Below are 18,428 nucleotides of genomic sequence, written 5' to 3' on the forward strand. Positions count from 1 at the left end.
TTTACACTGTGAAAATTAGCCTTACAAAACATTCTTCCCAAAAGATTTCCTACTTGGTTATCCATACAAATAAAATTTTTCCAGGCATAACCCCCTCTGCATATTTAAATATGAATAATCCAGGAACATTACACTAAATGCAAAGCTACTGTCACTTTAGTGAGGTATACCACCTCACTTCCATTCTGCTGTGGAACTTCAGAACATCAAACACCAGACTGATTTTTGCATCCCCAAACCTTTTCTGGCTCAACTGAGTGGCTGATTTTCCTTTGCTCCTTCACAGCTCCTTTCCCAGCACACAATATACTCCAGGAGGTCTCATATGGCCACAGCACCGAAGCTCTTAACATCTCTCATTAAATATTCTCCCATCATTGAAGACATCACTCTTGGGAAAGTGGGTTACCCAGCATCAGCTCCAGCCTCTCTGAAGGAATGCTCCATTAGACTTTGATTCTGGACTCTGGAATCCTGCAAAACACGATACTTACTTTAGCTATGGTCTTTGCCCACTACCTCATTACTTCCATAATCTTTTCTCATCGTGTGATTGTACCGTAGATACACCCCACCCGCATTTTGAGTTTGTATGAAATAACCTAGCCCCTTTTAATTCACCCTATCCTGAGTTTGCTGTGGCCTATTAACAGAATTGCAATGTACCAAAACTGGGAGCCTTGGTGAAATAAGCCACGGCTGATAAAGAGGGAAATCAAAAACCAAAAGCACTTTTCTGTTTCTGGATGGGTGGCAATGGGAGAAATCAAAGATCTTTTAAATTAAACTCCCTCCTGTCCACAACCCCATGCCATCATCAGCAAACATTCCCACTTCTGATCTTACGATGAAAGCAGTAATTATTGAAACAGCTGAAGATAGTTGGGCCTTAACAATATGCAAGAACCCCAGCAGCAATATTCTGGATCTCTAGTTTTGACTCGAGCTACTGGAAACGTTATTTGTTTCAGAGGACTTGGTGCCACACTCTGTCTTGAAGTTAAAATCAGTCACTCTCACCTCGGGCGTCATTCTCCGACCCCCCGCCGGGTCGGAGAATGGCCGTTGGCCGCCGTGAATCCCGCCCCCGCCCCCGCCGAAGTCTCCGCTCCCGGAGATTGGGCGGGGGCGGGAATCCAGCCGCGCCGGTTGGCGGGACCCCCCGCTGGATTCTCCGGCCCGGATGGGCCGAAGTCCCGCCCAGAAACTGCCTGTCCCGCCGACGTAAATCAAACCTGGTATTTACCGGCGGGACCAGGCAGCGTGGGCGGGCTCCGGGGTCCTGGGGGGGGGCGCGGGGCGATCTGACCCCGGGGGGTGCCCCCACGGTGGCCTGGCCCGCGATCGGGGCCCACCGATCCGCGGGCGGGCCTGTGCCATGGGGGCACTCTTTCCCTTCCGCCTCCGCTACGGCCTCCACCATGGCGGAGGCGGAAGAGACTCTCCCCACTGCGCATGCGCGGGAAACTTTCGGCGGCCGCTGACGCTCCCGCGCATGCGCGGGAAACTTTCGGCGGCCGCTGACGCTCCCGCGCATGCGCCGCATTTCCGCGCCAGCTGGCGGGGCAACAAACGCCATTTCCGCCAGCTGGCGGGGCGGAAATCCCTCCGGCGTCGGCCTAGCCCCTCAATGTTGGGGCTAGGCCGCCAAAGATGCGGAGACTTCCGCACCTTTTTGCCGGCGCGATGCCCGTCTGATTTGCGCCGGCTTTGGCGCCAGTCGGCGGGCATCCCGCCGTTGGGGGAGAATTTCGCCCCACATCTCTGGATTTCAGAATATATATCACTGAGCTAGTAATACAGACCCAGGGTAATGCTCTGGGGACCCCAGTTCAAATCCCACTACCATAGACCCCAGCAATGTGGTTGACTCTTCAGTACCTTCTAGAATGGCCTCAATTCAAAGGCAATGGCAATTCAACAGCTCAAGGGCAATTAGGGATGGGTAATAAATGCTGTCCCAGCCGGCAATGCCCACATCTCGTGAATGAGTTTTTTTCCAATGTGCTTGTCGGGACTGAGGTCATCATCTGGAGCTGAGTGTTCCTGATGGAGATTGAACTGTAATAACAGGTTATTAGTGAGCAAATGATGTTTGAAAAAACTGTTGTTGATACTTTCCATCGTTGATGATCTGTCACAATGGTACTTGACTCGATTGGATTTAACATAAGAACATAAGAAATAGGAGCAGGAGTAGACCATCTGGCCCCACGAGCTTGCCCCACCATCCAATAAGATCATGACTCAGCTCCACTTACCTGCCCGCTCACCATAACCTTTTGTTCCTTTACTGTTCAAAATCTATCTGCCTTTGTCTTAAAAACATGAAATGAAGGAGCCTCAACTGCTTCACTGGGCAGGGAATTCCACAGATTCATGACCCTTTGGGTGAAGAAGTTCCTCCTGACTCAGTTCTAAATCTGTCCCCCCTTATTTTGAGGCTATGTTTTAGTTCTAGTTTCACCCCCCACCGCCCCCCCCCAGTGGAAACAACCTCCCTGCTTCGATCCTATCTATTCCCTTCATCACTTTATATGTTTCTATAAGATCCTCCCCTCATTCTAAATTCCAATGTAGTCCCAGTCTACTTAGTCTCTCCTCATAGCCAATCCTCTCAACTCTGGGTTCAACCAAGTGAATCTCCTCTGCACACCCTCCAGTGCCAGTACATCCTTTCTCAAGGAAGGAGACCAAAACTGTACACAGTAATCCAGGCGTGACCTCACCAGCACCCTATACAGCTGCAACATAACCTCCCTGCTTTTAAACTCCATCCTTCCAGCAATGAAGAACAAAATTCGATTTGCTTCTTAATTACTTGCTGCACCTGCGACCCAACATTTCGCGATTCATGCATAAGGACACCCAGGTCCCTCTGCACAGCAGCATGCTGCAATTTTTTACCATTTAAGTGATAGTCGATTTTGCTGTTCTTCCTACCAAAATGGATGACTTCACATTTACCAACATTGTACACCATCTGCTAGACCCTTGCCCACTCACTTAAACTATCTATATCCCCTGCAGACTTTCAGTGTCCCCTGCACACTTTGCTCTGCTACTCATCTTAGTGTCATCTGCGAACTTTGACATATTACACTTGGTCCCCAATTCCAGATCACCCATGTAAATTGTAAACAATTGCGGATCCTGAGGCACACCACTAGCCACTGATCGTCAACCAGAAAAATACCCATTAATCCCTTCTCTTTGCTTTCTGTCAGTTAACCAATCCTCTATCCGTGCTAAAACATTACCTGTGACACCATGCACTTTTATCTTATGCAGCAGCCTTTTGTGCGGCACGTTGTTGAATGCCTTCTGGGTATTCATTGCTTTAGCTCTTTACAAGAGAACATTGATGAAGATATGTCAGTATGTAGCTGCACTGAAACAGCTATGCTAGAGGCATAGCAAGTTCTTCAGAACATGTCTTCAGCCATATAGTTGCTATATTGTCAATGCCTGTAGCCTTTGGTTTCTCGACTACATTCTGCTGTTTCTTAATATTACATGGAGTGAATTGAAGCAGCTTGAGACCCGCACCTGTCCTGTTGGGGCCATGGGGAGGTCAACCTTTCACTTTTAAGATTGTTGTGAATGCTTTTGTGTCACATTTTGTATCCACATGTCGGGCTCCTCCACCATATAGAGTCGGGATGCTCTTGGAGATCCTTCCTCCCGTTAATTGCTTATTGTACATCACCATTTCTAACTGACACAACTTGAACATCATCCGCTATTTGTGGGATTGCCTAGCTGTCTATAGAACATTGATTCTGCTGTTTAGCAAGTATGCAATTCACCTTTTGTCGTTTCGTCAGGCTGTCAGCTCATTTACAAGTATGGTACCCCGAAAATGCTCTCTTGCACTGCTCACTCAAAGCTCTTTATTTTGATTGATGGGACCAGAGAAAAGGGGGATATGCTGGGTCACGAGGTTACAGATTGGGGTGGAATACTCATCAAATGCAGCAGAAAGTCCACAGAACCTCTTGGATGCCCAATTATGAGTTGCTGGATCTGTTCTTTATCTATTCCACAGAGCATTGTGTGAAGACATGACCAGATCTCCACCAGGCCAGTGTTACTGTCACTCATACCAATGCTGCAATGGACAGATGCAGATGAGGTTAAGGTTGAGTGTACACACAAGTGTAGCGGCAATCTGATTGACGTAATCCTCAGACCTTGTTGAATTATCCCCAGAATATCAGTTCAAATTCCGTAATAATTTGAGAATTTGCATTCTGTATAAAAGTCTGGGGCTGGATTCTCCGTTTTTGGGACGATGCCCCATGCCGGCGTCAAAACAAAGAACAAAGAGAACAAAGAAAATTACAGCACAGGCACAGGCCCTTCGGCCCTCCCAGCCTGCGCCGATCCAGATCCTTTATCTAAACCTGTCTTCTATTTTCCAAGGATCTACTTCCCTCTGTTCGACGCCCGTTCATATATCTGTCTAGATGCATCTTAAATGATGCTATCGTGCCCACCTCTACCACCTCCGCTGGCAAAGCGTTCCAGGCACCCACCACCCTCTGCGTAAAAAACTTTCCACGCACATCTCCCTTAAACTTTCCTCCTTTCACTCCTGAAAATCCTAGATTAAAGGGACACGAATACATAGCCCTGTAGGGGTCTAGCAGGGACCCAGAGTATATCTCGCAGTTGTTGCTGCAGATACGGGCCCCCGCATGTCCTAGTCAGAGGCTGCGCATGTGCATGGCGGACTCAGACCGTGGAGGTAGACCCACAAAGAAGACCCACCGAACGGCCACGCCCCTCAAATCCCGCACAATCATCCCCATGGCCGCCTATAAGGCCCCCCTGGGCTCCGATCTGACGACTGAGTCCACAGCCGTCATGTGAGTATCCAGGCCGACTGGACCAGCTAAGTTCCACGCCATCGGGACTTCAGCTGGGCAGGGGTGGAGAATGTCGGAGCGGGACTCTGGCAATGGCCCTCGGCGGTGCCCGGTGAAGCCGCGTTTTGGTGCCCGGACAATCGGCGAACCGGCGCCGGTCCAATTTCCGCGTCAAAGTGGATTCTCCGCCCCAGTACCGGCCGTTCTTCCTGCGCCAGGGTGCAGAAAATCCAGCCCCTGGTATCAGATTATGAAGCTGGTTCCCCAATGTTCTTTCAGGAAGAAAATCTGTCATCCCTACCTGGCCTGGCCAACATGTGAATCCAGTCCGTCAACATTGTTGACTCTTAACTATCTATGTGGTACTGAGTAAGCACTGTGACTGCCCATCCCTAGTTGTCCTAAGATGGAGTCGATGGATTTTCTCCATCGTAAAATGTGTCCATCCTGTGCTGATATTTTTCTCACTATGGGATTCAGTAAGGAATTTCAGGGCATTGACCGCAGACATGGGAACAATGATATATGTCTAAGTCAGCTTGGTTTGATTTGTTACGACCAGGTGAGATGGGGCGAAAGGGCACCCCTCTAGTCAACCTCCGTAGCTGGTCACATCAAACATTTAAGTCTATTTTTCATGAGGTGATCTCTTTTCCAAATCAGAATGTATTTAACTATTTAAGATGGAAGAAAGAGGGAACCAATCAAGCAAGGTTTTGTTGAGCATATTTATTCATGACTAAACCCAAGAACAATGCAAACACACGTCATGACATCAATCATGTGGCCATCATGCAGTTATTCTTACCCAAATATGCACACACACGCTCTCACACACACACACTCACATATGTTCACAGACACGCACATACACAAACTCACACACACACACACACATGTGCACTCACATGCGCGCGCACCCACAAGCACACACACACACACTTGCGCGCACACTCACACATGTGCACAGATGCGGACTTACAGAAACTCACACACTTACAAGCGGACACTCACATCCGCGCACACCGACAAGAATACACACACACATCAGAAATACAGGGAGTTAGGGTCCGATTGCAAAAATGCAGAACGTTATATGGTTAAGTGTTCATCAATTTTAACTTCGATTTCAAATCCTGTGGCCTATTTAGGTTAACTGGTTTCTTGGGAGTAGTCAGGTGTTGAAGATATTGCAATTATTTTGACATCTGGGTTTACTGGTTGGTTGAGTTGAATTCGCAAACTGAGTGACACACTTACTCCAAAAGAGTGGGAAAATAGTGCATCTTTCAATTTGTTTCCTCTGCTGAAGAATTTCTTGCACATTTGCAATCTCTCTCAAGTGGCTTTTCAGCCTTGAAATTCTTCAATGATTGTGTATTTCCAGAAGGTTTTGGTTATATCTGTTTGTGGCAGCCATTATTTTAGCATCCAGTACTTTGCATTTTTAATATCTGTCTTAGACAGTAATGAGTATTGATGGATGTCTGCATTGTAGGAACTGTTTCTTTAAACTCATTCATGGGATGTGGGCATCCCATGCTTGGGTCACTGTCTGTGTGGAGTCTGCACGTTCTCCCCGTGTGTGCGTGGGTTTCCTCCGGGTGCTCCGGTTTCCTCCCACAGTCCAAAGACAAGCAGGTTAGGTGGATTGGCCATGATAAATTGCCCTTAGTGAGCAAAAAGGATAGGAGGGGTTATTGGGTTATGGGGATAGGGTGGAAGTGAGGGCTTAAATGGGTTGGTGCAGACTTGATGGGCTGAATGGCCTCCTTCTGCACTGTATGGTTGGGTTGGTTTAGCACAGGGCTAAAAGAGCTTGCTTTGAAAGCAGACCAAGGCAGGCCAGCAGCATGGTTCAATTCCCATACCAGCCTCCCCGAACAGGCTCCGGAATGTGGCGACTAGGAGCTTTTCACAGTAACTTCATTTGAAGCCTACTTGTGACAATAAGCGATTTTCATTTCATTTTATTTCATGTTCTATGTTCTATTCAACCAATGTTTATACTTTCCAGTGGCCTTCCCTGCTCTACTAATAACAGTTGCATCCTTCCATTGACTAGACCCTTCAGGCAAATATGTCACTTTTGTACCAACTTTTGGCAGTTGTCCTTTCGGAAAAATGGCCTGTTCTAAATCATCAGAAGTGTTGTTTTCCTCTACAGAAACCCTATGTATATCAGCTAACTAATCCTCAGTTCTGTAACACGTGCGTACCAGATGACCCTGGTTCCTCGTCATGTCTGTCTGCTCTGTCTAAATTTGAAAATTTGTAATCTGTACCCATTATCCTTGATGAATGGACCCTAACAGTTTCATTGCCAAGTTGCAAAATAATTGTTTTGCCATCTATGCCTATGATCTTCCCGGGGCCTTTCCATTCATTAAAATCGTCTCTATTATACTATACTTGTCTCCTTGCTGAAAAACGGTATTTGATGGCCGTACATTATGCCTCAAAGCTCTGTGAATTCTTTCAGAGACTTCTGCTTCCAAAAAAGCTTTTCTCCTGCTATGTAATGCATTTAAATACTCAGCAAAAGCACAGCTAATTGTAGTCCCTTCCCAAGCTGGAGGCTGGTCATCCAAAATGGACGGGATTTTAGCATTTCTACCACACTAATTGATAAGGGCTATAGCCCCCAACCATCTGCAATGAATTCTTTGCATGTACCGCCCATGCTAAAGCTGAATTTAGCTTGCAGTTTGGTCTATCTGCCAACATTTTCAGGAGCATGTCATCTATTATCGCATGGTTTCTTTCACACACAACATTACTAAATTTCACAGGCACCATTACTAAATGGGATTTCTGCAGCCTTATTCAGAACTGTGATAGTGACGTTTTCACACATATCCCAAAACTCATCATTAGCAAATTATCCCCCATTGTCTGGAAGGAATTTTGTCAGTGGGCCCATTCCTGTCCCTTTCCATTTTTCCACGATTTGATCCAGAATCACTCTCTTTTCTTCACTTCGTTCAATCGTTGATTGACTAAATCTGGTTGCTAAATCTACAAAATGCAAAATAAATATATTATTGGCTTTATCCCAGATCTTAAGGTCCATGGCCACAATGTTGTTAAAATCCCTGGCCAATGGTAGGGTTATTATCATTCGTGCTGGGGTCCTTCTGAAATGAAATTAAATGAATCACTAAGATGTTCTATTAGCTTAGTATAGTCTTCATCCCTTAATCCTGCATCCTTTGATACATTTTTCAGCCTTCGAGGAGACGGTTGTGCAAATTGCCTGTGCAGTTTTAATACAAGCTTTTTATCAGCTAAAGTCCCATTTTCAACTGCCATTAACACATCCTTAACACTGTACTTGAAATATTATTTGTCACTAATAGAATACAATAGTGTCCCGACGGTGTAAATTGTATGTCCACCGTTTTTCCAAAAACTGTCGCCTTATCCTGTTCCATATCCAGTTTCATGTGTGCTTTCTTCATCGACGGTCTGCTCAGAAGCAAAGGTATCTCACTTGATACAACATCCGCGCTAAAGAAATGATTCACTGCGGCAATATTGCAAGGGATCACCTCTCTTTTCAGAGACTTCAGAGTATTATCATCCCCAAACCTGAAACTTGTGGAACTTTCAAATTCCTTAACCTTGTTATGATTTTCAGCATTCAAGGAGTCCAGGTAACATTTTAACCAGTCAATTCCACACACAGTAGATGTGCAGCCACTGTCCAATACAGCACAATTGAAGGATTCTGCAACCAACACCCTCATTACCGGCGTAAAACTGCTTGTCAATAGGACAATTACTTCTTTCTGGTCACTATCCTTTTCTTCTTCTGACTCTTCTGTGTCATGTGTCACTTCAAACACTCCATTATAACGTGTTGGGCATTTGAAAGCATAATGGTGTTGAGAGTCACATCAAAAACATCAATTTATCATGCCCCGGGCATTTTTGGGATTCATCTTCCTATTGTAAGTTCTAACTAGGTTTCTGTCTTCAGAATTGCCGGGTCCCGATCTCCTCCTATAGTCTTGAGCCCTGTTCGTAGCCGTACGATTTCGCCTCCTGTTACTAGTGTATCTTCCATATTCTGCTTTATTGCAGGCTGACCTATTTGGGTCATCAGAGCCATCGGAATCAAATGTTTCCCCAGAAACTTTTTTAAAGCTTCTGTCATCTGATCGAATCAGGTATCCTTATGATACCATAAGACCACAAGACATAGGAGCAGAACTAGGCCACTCGGCCCATCGAGTCTGCTCCGCCATTCAATCATGTCTAATATTTTCTCATCCCCATTCTCCTGCCTTCTCCACATAACCCCTGATTAATCAAGAACCTATCTATCTCTATGTGGTAGGCAATATTAGGGGTATCGTGGTACCGAGGTGGGATGTACGTTATACTGTGGTATGCGTGGTGGAACCTGCCTGTTGGTTCCGTCCAGCAGGCGGAGTATAAGAGTCTGTGTTTCACCCACAGCAGTCATTCTGTCCCGGAGCTGCTGGGGTAACCACTTGTTCATTAAAGCCTTCAATTGGACTACAATCTCGCTTCAGTAATGATTGATCGTGCATCAATTTAATGAACAAAATTGAAGAATGGCTGCTCTCCGCATCAAGCCAGAGTGTCTACAAATCAACCCCCACGCGGCAAATGCAGCAGCAACTTTGAAACATTGGCTGGCCTGTTTCAACGGGTACATCAGGACGGCCCCGACTACCCCCACGGAGGAACAGAAAATGCAAATCCTCCACTCAAGGGTGAGCCCAGAAATCTACACGTTTATCGAAGACGCAGACGGTTTCAAGGACGCAATGACTTTGTTAAAAGAGCACTACGTCCGCACTGTGAATCAGGTCTGCACTCGGCATGTTTTACCTACCAGACGGCACATCCCAGGGGAATCACTGGACGATTTTTACCGCGCATTGTTAGTGTTAGGTAGAAACTATAACTGTCCACAAGTCTCAGCCAATGACCTCACCGAACTCTTAATACGGGATCCTTTTGTTGCGGGCATGCTGCCCTCTAAAATCCGCCAGCGACTGCTGGAAAATGACACGCTCGGGCTGAAAGAGGCACGGAAACTTGTGCGCTCCCTAGATGTAGCCTCCCGCAATGCCCAGGCCTATGTTCCCGACTGCGTGGTGCCCGCATGGACCGGGTGGACCCCACCCGCGGCCGATTCCGAAGCACCCCTAAACTCCCCACAAGCTTGAGCAGTGCGGCAGCCAGGAAACCCTCGGGGGTGGGGGGGGGGGGAGATGCCATTTTTGGGGGCAAAACAAACACCCCCTGCAATGCTGCCCGGCCCGATCCACGATCTGCAAGGGCTGCGGGAAGACGTGGCACCTCGTGGCAGTATGCCAGGCCCGGTCGGCCGCCGCTGTCTCCACAGCGAACCGGGCCTGCTGCCATTCCTCTTCTCACAGGCCATGTGCGATTCATGGGGGCAGCGATCTTGGATGACGTCTCAGGACCCCGACTTGGGTGGCCGTGTATCGCCCGACGCGATCTCTCAGCTTCTGCCACAACCTGCCTCAGTGATACTGGACCAGTCTCGGCCCCGAATGCTTTCAATCGCTACTACGTTGGTACTTGTCAATGGGCGCAAGACATCCTGCTTGATTGGCTCTGGGAGCACGGAGAGCTTCATCCATCCCAATACGGTACACCTGATTAAACAAAAGATCTCCCTGGCCTCTGGGTCCCATTCTGTGCAGATCCGGGGGTACTGCATAGCCAACCTCACGGTCCAGGTCGTGGAGTTCAATAACTTCCGACTCTACATCCTCCCCCTTCTCTGCGGTGCTACACTCCTGGGACTGAACTTCCAGTGTACCTTGCAAAGTTTAACGTTCAAATTCGGTGGCCCCATTCCCCTCTCACTGTCTGTGGCCTCGCGACCCTCAAGGTCGACCCACTTTCTCTGTTTGTAAACCTTACTGTCATGCTATACATCAGCAAATCATGGTGCAATCACACACACACTGTTGGACATACAGTGGGACCAACCAGCGCACACAACATCGCAGTCAATCACCAGTGAGAGCACACACCCTATAACGACAGGGGACACCAGAGTTCCAGCTCTTTCTAGCAGCAGCCAGCTCAGAGCACAGAGCTCACAGCCTGCATCACAGACATTCACCATGTGCTGAGTGCCTCACCTAAATAGTGATAGGACAGGGTTTACAGATAAGCTGGTAATGCACGTACCCAAAGTTACAGTATGTTATTACAGTTGAGTTGTTAATAAAATAGAGTTACACCATCTCCAGCCATGTTGACATGTTTGTAGACCAGAACACCCAACACGACACTTACCCCCGATTGCAAACCAATCGCCACCAGGAGCAGACGGTACAGTGCCCAGGACCGGACGTTCATTAGGTCGGAAGTCCAACGTTTACTAAAGGAAGGCATTATCGAGGTCAGCAACAGCCCCTGGAAAGCTCAAGTGGTGTTTGTCAAGACCAGGGAGAAACATAGGATGGTCATAGACTACAGTCAGACAGGTATACGCAGCTCGATGCGTACCATTTCCCCCGCATATCTGAAATGGTCAACAAGATAGCGCAATACAAGGTTTTCTCCACAGTAGACCTTACATCAGCCTACCACCAGCTCCCCATTTGCCCGGACGACCACAAGTGCACTGCATTCGAAGCAGATGGGTGGCTCTACCACTTTCTAAGGGTTCCCTTTGGTGTCACAAATGGGGTCTCGGTCTTCCAACGGGAGATGGACCGAATGGTTGACCGGTACGGTCTGCGGGCCACGTTCCCGTACCTCGACAATGTCACCATCTGTGGCCACGACCTGCAGGACCACGACACCAACCTCCCTAGCCACCCTCGGCTATGTAGTGCATGATGGAGTCATAGGCCCAGATCCCGAACGCATGCGCCCCCTCATGGAGTTTCCCCTCCCCAACTGCCCCAAGGCACTGAAATAAGGCCTGGGCTTCTTTTCTTATTACGCACAGTGGGTCCCCAATTATGCAGACGGCCCGTCCACTAATCCAGTCCATGGTTTTTCCCCTATCGGCAGAGGTCCGCCAGGGCGACGATGCACGCAATCGATGAGTCCCTCCCCTTCCAGGTCGAGAGCGACACATCAGTCGTAGCTCTGGCTGCCACCCTCAATCAGGCGGGCAGACCCGTGGCCTTCTTTTCACGCACCCTCCATGCCTCAGAAATCTGCCATTCCTCCGTCGAGAGGGAGGCCCAAGCCATCGTCAAAGCTGTACGGCATTGGAGGCATTACCTGGCCGGCAGGAGATTCACTCTCCTCACTGGCCAGCAGTCTGTAGCCTTCATGGTTGACAATGCACAGCGGGGCAAAATTAAGAATGATAAGATCTTAAAGTAGAGGATCAAGCTCTCCACCTATAATTATGAGATCTTGTATCATCCCGGGAAGCTCAACGAGCCTCCTGATGCCCTGTCTCGCGGCACTTGTTCCAGTGTACAAGTAGACTGACTCCGGACCCTCCACGACAACCTCTGCCACCCGGGGGTCACCCGGTTCCTCCACTTTGTTAAAACCCTCAATCTGCCCTACTCCATCGAGGAGGTCAGGGCCGTAACCAGAAACTGCCAAATCTGCGCAGAGTGCAAGCCGCACTTCTACAGGCCAGAGAAAGCGCATCTGGTGAAGGCTTCCCGCCCCTTTGAATGCCTCAGCGTGGATTTCAAAGGGCCCCTTTCCTCCACTGACCGCAACACGTATTTCTTAAACGGGATTGATGAGTACTCCAGGTTCCCTTTCGCCATCCCCTGTCCCGACATGACCGCAGCCACCGTCATTAAAGCCCTCCACAGCATCTTTAGCCTGTTTGGTTTCCCCGCCTACGTCCATAGCGATTGGGGGTCCTCCTTCATGAGTGACGAGCTGCGTCAATTCCTGCTCAGCAAGGGCATTGCCTCCAGCAGGACGACCAGTTACAATCCCTGGGGAAACGGGCAGGTAGAGAGGGAGAACAGGACGGTCTGGAAGGCTGTCCTACTGGCCCTACGGTCCAAGAATCTCCCAGTGTTCCGATGGCAGGAGGTCCTCCCCGATGCACTTCACTCCATCCGATCACTACTGTGCACTACTACCAATGAAACACCTCATGAACGTCTCCTTGCCTTCCCTAGGAAGTCCTCCTCGGGGAACTCGCTCCCAACATGGCTGGCAGCCCTCAGACCCATCCTACTCCGCAAACACGTACAGGCCCACAAGTCGGACCCACTGGTCGAGAGGGTACATCTCCTCCATGCGAACCCCCAGTACGTCAATGTGGCGCACCCCGATGGCCAACAAGACATGGTCTCCCTCTGGGATCTGGCCACCGCTGGATCCCCACCCTCACCTCCCCCACCAACCCCAACCATTTTTTCACCGGCGCACACCACCGCAGCCCCCTTCCCAGGAGGATCTGTCCTCCCTCTGTCCCCATCCTGATGCGATGAAGCTGATGACGAGACGCTCCCAGAGCCACGGATGCCCGAGCCGATGCCAGCATCACCGCCGGGACTGCACCGATCGCAGAAGATGACCAGGGTCCCCAACCGGCTGATAGTTTCATTGTGAACTTGTAAATAATTGTCTGTACATATGTGTATTGCATGTAAAGGCACCGAAGGGTACCTCTATAACCTCTACCACGAGAAAAGCAAGGCCACCACCCCCGCCGGACTCTTTTTTTAAACAGGGGATGAATGTGGTAGGCTATATTAGGGGTATCGCGGTACCTAGGTGGGATGTACCTTATACTGTAGTATGAGTGGTGGAACCTGCCTGCTGGTTCCGCCCAGCAGGCGGAGCATAAGAGTCTGTGTTTCACCCACAGCAGTCATTCTGTACCGGAGCTACTGGGGTAACTACTTGTTCATTAAAGCCTTCAATTGGACTACAATCTCGCTTCAGTAGTGATACTATCCTCATACGACAAGCTCTTCATTCCAGGGATCATTCTTGTGAACCTCCTTTGGACCCTTTCCAAGGCCGCACATCCTTCCTTAGATATGGGGCCCAAAACTGCTCACAATACTCCAAATGCGGTCTGACCAGAGCCTTATTCAGCCTCAGAGGTACATCCCTGGTCTTGTATTCTCCCCCTCTTGACATGAATGCAAACATTGCATTTGCCTTAACTGCCGACTGAACTTGCACATTAACCTTAAGAGAATCGTTAACAAATCCCTTTGTGCTTCTGCTTTCCGAAGCATGTCCCATTTAGAAAATAGTCTATGCCTAAATTCCTCCTTCCAACGTGCATAACCTCACACTTTTCCACATTATATTTCATTTGCCACTTCATTGCCCACTCTCCTAGCATGTCCAAGACCTTCTGCAGCCCCCTTGCTTCCTCAATACTACCTGTCCCTCTACAGATCTTTGTATCATCTACAAACTTAGCAACAGTGCCTTCAGTTCCTTCTTCCAGATCATTAATGTATATTGTGAAAAGTTATGGTCCCAGCACAGACCCCTGAGGCACACTACTATTCACCGGCTGCCATCCTGAAAAAGAACCCTTTATCCCCACTCTCTGCCTTCTGCCAGTCAGCCAATCCTCTATCCATGCCAGGATCTTACCCTGAACACCATGGGCTTTTAACTTATTTAACAGTCTCCTATGCAGCACCTTGTCGAAGGTCTTCTGGAAATCTAAATAAATTAAGTCCACTGATTCTCCTTTGTCTAACTTGCTTGTTACCTCCTCAAAGAACACTAACAGATTTGTCAGACACGACCTCCCTTTGACGAAGCCGTGCTGACTCAGTCCTATTTTACCATGCACTTCCAAGTACTCCGCAATCTCATCTTTAATAACAGACTCTAAAATCTTACCAATGACTGAAGTCAGGCTAACCAGCCTTAAATTTCCCATCTTCTGCCTCCCTCCCTTCTTAAACAGCGGTGTTACATTAGCCACCTTCCAGTCCTCTGGGGCCCTTCCTGCCTCCGGTGATTCCTGAAAGATCATCACTAATGCCTCCACAATTTCCTCAGCTATCTCTTTTAGGACCCTGGGGTGTAGTCCATCCGGTCCAGGTGACTTATCCACCTTCCAGTTTCCCCAGAACCTTCTCCTTAGTAATGGTCACTGCACTCACCTTTACCCCCTGGTTCTCCTAGAGCTCTGGCATCCCACTGCTGTCTCCCACAGTGACGACTGATGCAAAGTAACTATTCAGTTCGTCTGCCATTTCTTTGTTTCCTATTATTACTTCTCCTGCCACATTTTCTAGTGGTCCATTGTCTATTTTTGCCTCTCTCTTACCTTTTATATATTGAACAAATCTCTTCCTATCTTCCTTTATATTACTAGCTAGCTTGCACTCGTACTTCATCTTTCCCCCCCTTATTGCTTTTTTTCAGTTGTCCTCTGCTCACTTTTAAAGGCTTCCCAATCCTCTGGTTTCCCACTAATCCTCACCACTTTGTATGCTTTTTTCTTAGCCTTTATGCTGTCCTTGACATCCCTCATCAGCCATGGATGCCTTGTCCTCCCCTTAGCATGTTTCCTCCTCCTTGGGATGAATTTCTGTTGTGCGTCCCTAATAACCCCAAAAAACTCCTGCCATTGCTGTTCCACTGTCTTCCCTGCTAGGCTCCTTGTCCAATAAATTCTGGCCAGCTCCTCCCTCATGTATTTGGAGTTACCCTTATTTAATTGTAATACTGTTACATCTGATTGCAGCTTCTCCCTCTCAAACTGCAGGGTAAATTCTGTCATATTGTGGTCACTGCTCCCTCAGGGTTCCTTCACCTTAAGTTCCCTAATCAACTCTGCCTCATTACACATCACCAAATCCAGAATTGCCTGTTCCCTAGTCGGCTCTGTCACAAGCTGCTCCAAAAAACCCATCTCTTAGACATTCTACAAATTCCATTTCTTGGGATCCACTACCAACCTGATTTTCCCAGTCCACCCGCGTATTGAAGTCCCCCATGATTATTGTAATACTGCCTATTTTACATGTGTTTTCTATCTCCTGATTTATTTTCTGCCCCATATCCTGACTACTGATGGGGGGCCTGTACATAACTCCCATCAGGGTCTTTTTACCTTTGTGATTCCTCAACTTGACCCACAGAGATTCTATGCCTTCTGATCCTATATCACTCCTTGCAATCAATTTAACTGCATTCCTTATGAACAATCGACCCCGCCCCCTTTGCCCATCTGCCTGTCCTTTCGATAGGACATATATCCTTGGATATTTAGATTCCATCCCTGATCCCCTTGCAGCCACGTCTCGGTGATGCCCACAACATCGTACCGGCCAATTTCAATGTGCGCAACAAGCTCATTTACCTTGTTCCGCATATTGCACGCATTTAGGTACAACACCCTTAATCCTGCATTGGCCACTTCCCTTTCACACTCTCCTCAGTCACTGTACCCTGTACTCTGGCCCTTTTTGATTTTTGACTATGGCTTCTCTGCCTTACACTTTCCTCCTTACTGCTTTTTGTTTCTGGCCCCGTTTTACTTCCCTCCGACTTCCTACATCGGATCCCATACCCCTGCCACATTAGTTTAAACCCTCCCCAACAGCTCTAGCAGACTCCCCCCCAGAACATCGGTTCCAGTCCTGCCCAGGTGCGGACCATCTGGTTTGTACTGGTCCCACCTCCCCCAGAACCGGTTCCAATGCCCCAGGAATTTGAATCCCTCCTTCTTGCACCATCTCTCGAGCCATCCACAGTCTGAACTCCTGTCAAAACCAGAGCCTATCCATGTTGCTCACTCTAGCACAGTCAAGTAATTTAAAGGCCAACACAGACTGGAAATTCCAGGTTGTGTTTCTGCAGCCTGTTATATAGTCTGCCAAATTCCATTATATAGTCTTCAATGGAGAAATCCTCTATTTTCTGGAACCTATTAAAATCTGACCATGCTTCATGCGCACTTAACAAGTCATCCTTATAAATCGTATCCATATAATGTAATAAAGTCTCCAGACCTTCTTCTGAGTCTAACTCTTCCAATTCCAGCTCAGAAAACACTTTGCTCTGGATTTTACTGTCATTAGGTAGAGAAAGAGCCAATGCCATACCTTGTTTTCTCTTTCCCAAAGCAGTAACTTTAGTCCACATAACTACTGCGCTTCTCCATTGGTTGTACGATCCCCTTTCAGAAAATAAGGGGGGATAGTCATATCCAGCCACCTTTATCCTCGGTTCAGCCATAAATCCCTTTTTTTCTTTTCTCACTCACTCCTTGGTTTGATCTGGAAAAGTTGTATCTTTCAACCCTTCACATTTGCACAGCAACCATCCTCTGCTACCATTTGTTTGACGTTTAGTTGCTGTTGTATAAAGAGTCAAAGGTTCTGCTCTTTTTCCACAAACACATTAATTTACTTCAACAACCTCTGCACAAAACTCTTAACATCACATCACCTGACACAAAGGCCATTTACATATCAGTGTCAATTATTGGATACTTAACATAAATGAGACAACTAATAGGAATGTCTCTTAACCCATTATTAACAGGACTGAAGTAGTCAGGTGTTGAGTTCAATTTAGATCTGTCTGTGAGCAGACACGCAGTTTGTGGAGAAACAGTCAGTTATAGGTTTTCTGTGGACAGACCAACAGCTGCCCTCAAAATGGTGAGTTTTGATCCGTCTGTGAGCAGGAGCAGTTTCTCTCAAAACAGTATATTAAGATTTGCCTGTGAACAGGAGCGGTTTCTCAAAGACTGCCAGGTTAAACAGTAATTTGAGTTAGGCAAGAATCTGAAAGGTGGGTACTGAAGAATATCTCTTTCTCGAAGCAGGGTATCCAAGACCCATAATTAATAAGCAAGTATTCTTGGGTCTGCTAATTGTATTTAAAAGTGGATTTTGACCTGAGATGGGTGTTGCTTGAGGAGATAAAATCGCAGTATTTCTTCATTTTATTGTAAACCGTTGTTTAGTGGGTAATTGTGATTGTTTTCTTGTTTGAGGTTAAAATTATTTTTATCCTGTGCATGGAATAACTCCTAGAGCGATGCATCCTTTCCTGACAGTCTTATAAATTAAATTAAATATTGGGGTTTCTGTCCGATATCCTAGAAACTATTGGGGTCTGATCTGAGATCACAATAGTCTATAATAATTAAAATAATCACTTATTGTCACAAGTAAGCTTCAATGAAGTTACTGTGAAAAACCCCTAGTCGCCACATTCCGGTGCCTGTTCGGGGAGGCCTGTGTGGGAATTGAACCCACGTTGCTGGCCTTGTTCTGCATTACAAGTCAGCTGTTTAGCCCATTATGCTAAACCAGCCCGTAAATCTTCGATCTGAGATCACAATAGTCTAAAGCTTGCTCCTGCTTAGATGGAGTGGAGTTCTTGAAATCGAAACGGGAGAACATTTTAGCTCAATGTAGAAGATCCAACAAGGGGCTGGACCTAATTCTGGGGAATGAAGATGGACAGATGGTTGATGTGCTGGTGGGAAAGCACTTGGTGATAGTGAACACAACATTGGACAATTTAAGTTTGTTATGGACAAGTTGTAAAATAAGGTTGTGGATTGGGGGAAGAGTGGATTTTAGTAAAATACAGCAGTATCTG

General features: G+C 47.4%; 1 protein-coding gene across 3 annotated transcripts in view; it reads left to right on the forward strand.

Moving 5' to 3' along the window:
- Nucleotides 1-18,428, forward strand: part of LOC140403405 (CD209 antigen-like protein C) — an 82,393-nt gene that overhangs the window by 23,355 nt on the left and 40,610 nt on the right. The window lies entirely within an intron of this gene.

The sequence above is a fragment of the Scyliorhinus torazame genome, chromosome 27 (genome assembly GCF_047496885.1).
Source record: "Scyliorhinus torazame isolate Kashiwa2021f chromosome 27, sScyTor2.1, whole genome shotgun sequence".
Taxonomy (NCBI): Eukaryota; Metazoa; Chordata; class Chondrichthyes; order Carcharhiniformes; family Scyliorhinidae; genus Scyliorhinus; species Scyliorhinus torazame.